The sequence below is a fragment of the Piliocolobus tephrosceles genome, chromosome 8 (assembly GCF_002776525.5).
Source record: "Piliocolobus tephrosceles isolate RC106 chromosome 8, ASM277652v3, whole genome shotgun sequence".
NCBI classification, from domain to species: Eukaryota; Metazoa; Chordata; class Mammalia; order Primates; family Cercopithecidae; genus Piliocolobus; species Piliocolobus tephrosceles.
In genome coordinates, this window is record NC_045441.1 from 127,246,271 (window position 1) to 127,251,604 (window position 5,334).

The following is a 5,334-nucleotide window of genomic DNA, read 5'->3' on the forward strand; positions in this document are numbered from 1 at the left end:
AAGGAAGGAAGGAAGGAAGGAAGGAAGGAAGGAAGGAAGGAAGGAAGGAAGGAAGGAAGGAAGGGGGGAAAAGGAAGGAAGGAAAAGAAGGAAGGAGGGAAGGAAGGAAAAGAAGGAAGGAAGGAGAGAAAAAAGGGGGTACCATTATGAAAGAGCAGAAACTTGAGTCCTGTTGTCAAAGCCCTTCAAAATACTTTAAGGATATTAGTGTAGAGGTGAGAATGGAAACAACACCTATCAAAGCATTTTTTAAAGACAGGCATTGGAAAAGAGTCCCATCATTTATCAGTGGAAAGGTATTTCTAAAAATTGGAGGACAGGAATCCTCTCTTAGTCATAACAGAGATGGAGGAGAAAAGATCTCGAGACAGAAAGTAGGAAACTCAGGAAAGAACAACAGCCTGATGGAAGCTTCTGCATGTTCCTTCTCCCTCCACTGTCATCCCTCTCAAGCTTCCCATCTGTTATGGGTTGAACTGTGTCCTCTCAAAATTCATATGTTAAAGCCCAGCCCCCAGTACCTCAGAATGTGATCTTATATAAAAATAGGGCCAGGTGTGGTGACTCATGCCTGTAATCTCAGCTATTTGAGAGGCTAAGGTGGAAGGATCACTTGAGGCCAGGAGTTCGAGACCACCCTGGTCAACAGAGGGGGACCTTATGTCTACAAAAATTTAAAAATTAGCTGGATATGGTTGTGCACACATGGCTGGTTGTGCAGACACATAGCACCCAGCTACTTGGGTGGCTGAGGCAGGAGGACTGTGTGAGCCCAGGAGTTTGAGGCTGAAGTGAGCTATGATCATGCCACTATACTCTAGCTTGGATAACAAAGCAAGACCTCATCTCTTAAAAATAAATAAAATAGGGTCATTGCATATGTAATTAATTAAGATGAGATCATACTAGGGTAGGGTGGAGTAAGGCGAACCCTAAACCAATAAGACTGTGTCCTCATAAAAAAGGAAATTTGGACACAGACAACACACAGGGTGAATGTCATGTGAAGATGAAAACAGAGATCAGGGTGATGCTTCTACGAGGTAAGAAATGACAAAGATTGCCAACAACTACAAGAAACTAGGCAAAAGGCATGGAACAGATTTCACTTCAGCCCTCAGAGGGAATCAACATTGCCAACACCTTGATCTCAGATGTCTAGCCTTCAGGATTGTGAAACACTACAGTTTTGTTCTTTAAGCCACCCAGTTTGTGGTACTTAGTTACAGCAGCTTTACAAACAAACACACCATCCCTCAGTAAAGATTTTCTGTCTCTCCAGTTAACATCAGCTGTAAAAATGTCCTTGCCAAATCAATGCTTTGCTGAGCCCAAGTATTGACAACCAATAATCTTGATCTTTTGGAGACTTTTGCAACCCCAAAGAGGTGTTTGTTAACCCAAATCAATTTTTCTTATCAATGGCCTCTGATCAGCTATGTAGAAAGATCCATCAATAGTGATGCAACCTGCCTGAAAAAGGAGAGGAGACCCATGGCATGCCATGCCCACTGGTCCACAGAAACATAGCGGGCTGGAGCGGCAAAGACATCCTGCCCCAGTACACAGAATGTTTCTGGATCTGCAGTGTTTCTGGATAAGAATGTTTCTTGGCCGGGTGCGATGGCTCACGCCTTTAATCCCAGCACTTTGGGAGGCCGAAGCTGGTGGATCATGTGAGGTCAGGGGTTCAAGACCAGCCTGACAAACATGATGAAACCCTGTCTCTACTAAGTACAAAAAAAAAAAAAAATTAGCCGGGCATGGTGGCACATCCCTGTAATCCCAGTTACTTGGGAGGCTGAGGCAGGAGAATCACTTGGACCTGGGAGCTTGCAGGGAGCCAAGATTGTGCCACTGCACTCCAGCCTGGGCAACACAGTGAAACTCCATCTCAAAAAAAAAAGGTATGTTTCTTGATCTTTTTGTAGTTCATAAGTGTGATAACTAAGTGTTCATGTGCATGTATGAGACGTGCCACCCTTAAACCTTGTTATAACATCAGCACATTACCCATACGACATGAAAAAAATGTTTCTTATCCCTGACAGTTCTCCAGTTCTCCAAGAGGGCCTCCCTCAGGCACTGTCATTCCTTCCACAGTAATGACACAGCACCAGGAGAGGCCATTAGAGGGGCATAGGCAATGATCCCATGTCTTCAGCCTTCAACACTTTGAGGTGTGTGCATTCCAAGGTCACAGTCATAGGGACTGACAAAGATGAACAAACTCATATTTCCAAGACTTGGTATTTCTCAGAACTCTCAAAATGTCAGGCTTCTGCTGATAACTTCAATGTCTGCTTCTTGAATCAGAATCCTCCCTGAATCCGAATAGCAACCTTAATGTTTCTGTATCTATACAAGAAATCCCCAAATTCTCACTTTAGCTTCTTCCACCCTAGTCTCTGCCTCCCACTCATGAGAAACAGGACTAATAGGCTTACTCTCTCATCCAAGGGGCATTTTGGTAAAAGACTTTTCTGGTGGATCATATCTCCTCTGGCAGGAGCTATCCCCCTGACTTCCCTGGTAGGATTCTTCAGGATCTCAGCTTGAGCTCAGGCTACCCTCCCTGGATGTACTAACTGCCTTGGGGCAAAATTCTCCTTTTGCACATCAAGTGCTTGCCTGATTCAGCTTAAAGCAGATCAGACTTTCTTAATAAGGCCACATTCTCTTCTCTCTTTGCCTTCTGCACTCCAAACTTGAACCAAAACTTGGTTCCTTTATGAAGGACTTCACTGAAGGCCACAGGAAGCATCCAGCACAATCTTCTAACCCAGCACCAAAGCCTGAGCCTTGGCAGACACATGGTCCAAGTTCCAAAATGTAAGTTACACTTTAAGTGAATCTGGTGAATGGGCTGGAGCCTTGGTATGGTGGGGAGTGCGGGGGTTTGCTGTGGAGGAGAGGAAGGGACAGGGGTGTAGGGGGAAGCCCTCCTATCCGCCTTTTTTTAACAGTTACTCCTCTTCCTTTTTCTCTCTGGTTTCTCATTACTCCAACTAGGAGAGACCAGCCCGGGATGAAGACTGGGCAGTAGCCTGGGAGGAACCGGGCTTCGGTAACCAAACGGGCCCCAGGCGGCCCGGGAAGCGCAAAGGTCCCAGCCTGCGGGCAGGAAGCTCAAGCGGCTGAGCGCTGTGGCAGCTCCATGGGGCCCTGGCGGAGGCAAGGGCACAGCGTGGCTGGCTGCACATGTGAACAAGGTGTGCGGCGGGGCCACGGTCGTCGCGGAGCCTGAGCACATCAAGGAGGGCATCAGACTTCAAGGGTTGAAGTGCAAGGCGGAAGCTTTTGATTTCAGGGGCAACCAACTGGGACTCGATGGGTGGAAAAGAAGTGCCTAAACACCAAGCTGCTTACCGCAGTCTCGGTCAGAATTTGTAGGGGCCCCATAGATGTGGGTGCCTGGCAGGGTCCTGGCACCGACAGCACTCTCGGGTTTGTGTGCTGCGCACAGTATCCTCATCACCACACAATGGAAGCTGCGGAGATGGGGTCAAAATGAGAAGGGGCAGCTGGGACCTGCGACACCAAGAGAATGGAAGCCCCCAGACTCGCTGAGGGTCTCTGCCAGGAAGTGAGTGTGTAGGCGGCCTGTGGGCGGAACTTCACCTTGGCCTTGCCAGAAACGGGCTCTGCGTTTGCGTTTGGGGAGAACAAGATGGGGCAACTGAGCCTCAGCAACCACACAGGAGCATCCCCAGCCCCGCACAGATCATGGACGACGGGCAGCCCATTACTAGAATGGCCAGTGGAAATGAATTCTGTATAATGGGCCGCAAAGGAGACCTCTATTCCTTCGTGTGCCCTCAATATGGTCAGCTGGGACCCAGGCACAGTGATGAGTGTAAGGCTGCGAGCTGGTGCCGGTGCCACGATGAGTGGCCCACCTTCACTGAGAATGAAAGATGGGCAGGTTCTGCCTGTACCATAGGTGGTTTTGAGACCCCCAGAACAGGGCAGGGACCCCTCCCCATTTTCCTTACATGCTGTGCTGACTGAAGCTACATTCAGCCTTGCGGCCACGCAACCACAAACGTTTCCTTTCACAAAAATAGACCAATCAAATCTGAGACAGAGTACTCTGAGCACAAGCATCTTGGCTACCAGTGGGCACTTTGCAAAAGATGCTTCCCAATGCACTTGCCCAGTACTGTCCTAGCCTGTCCTAACCTGGCCTTTGCTTCATTTCAGTAGTAAAAATCACACCCCTGGGTGGAGATTCAAGATGCTAATGAGACATGCATCACATGAGGAAGCATGTCCAGAGACTGCCTAGGTACAACTGCCAGACTACCCCAAACATGCAATGATGTCACATGGAGGAGCTCCAAAGCAAATGAAACCCCAAACTAACCTGCTGCCAGGGAGCTAGCTGCAGGTCTCTTCCTGTTGCTACCTCCCCTTCTGCTCAAGCTGAGAGCTCCAATAAACTGCCTTGCTCAAGTCCATCTCAGATTCTTGGTCTATTTCTATTTACTAAGGGTCAAGAACCCACCAGCCAGTAACAGTTGTGCAAGTCGCAGCCTGTGATGCTAACCACACATTGATTCTGGACTCCAAGAAATGAGTCTTCTCCTGGGGCTTTGGTTGCTATGGTTGGCTGGGCCACTCAGAGCAGAAGGATGAGATGGTCCCCGCTTGGTGAAGTTGGAGTTTGACTTTCTTGGGTGTGGGTCATCCCAGATCCACGTTGGTTTCACTTGCTCCTTTGCTGTTGGGGAGCCCAATATCTCCCGTGAATCTTCCAAGTACCTGAAAGCAGTGCAGGACCTCTGTGGCTGCAGAATCCGGAGCCTGGCTTGTGGGAAGAGCAGCATCTTTGTAGCGGCCAATGACAGCACCATCAGCTGGGGGCTGTAACGAACCTTTAGGTAATTGGGATACAGGGAGCATGAGCCCAAGTCTTCCACTGCAGCCCAAGAGGTGAAGACTCTGGATGGCATCTTTTCAAAGCAGGTCTCCAATGGCTACTCACACTCCTTCATGATAGTGCGAGATGAAATTGAGACCAGGAAAGAGAAGATCAAGAAACTGCTAGAGCCGGGTGTGGTGGCTCACCTGTAATCCCAACAGTTTGGGAGACCGAGGTGGGCGGATCATCTGAGGTCAGGAGTTTGAGACCAGCCTGGCTAACATGGTGAAATCCCGTTTCTACTAAAAATACAAAAAAATAGTCAGGCATGGTGGCGCATGCCTATAATCCCAGCTAATCGGGAGACTGAGGCAGGAGAATCACTTGAACCCAGGAGGTGGAGGTTGCAATGAGCCGAGATCATGCCATTGCACTCCAGTTTGGGAACAAGAGTGAAACTCCATCTCAAA

General features: G+C 48.7%; 1 non-coding gene and 1 pseudogene across 2 annotated transcripts; both read left to right on the top strand.

The window, feature by feature from the left end:
* The first annotated feature begins 146 nt into the window (after positions 1–146).
* On the top strand, positions 147–5,076 carry LOC111524790 (annotated as a pseudogene). The gene is made up of 3 exons (XR_003309795.1): positions 147–215; positions 3,087–3,921; positions 4,511–5,076. The product of XR_003309795.1 is annotated as a protein RCC2 pseudogene (transcript).
* On the top strand, positions 1,920–2,023 carry LOC111524803. The gene has a single exon (XR_002725874.1). It is a non-coding gene; the product is annotated as a small nucleolar RNA U13 (small nucleolar RNA).
* Positions 5,077–5,334: the final 258 nt, after the last annotated feature.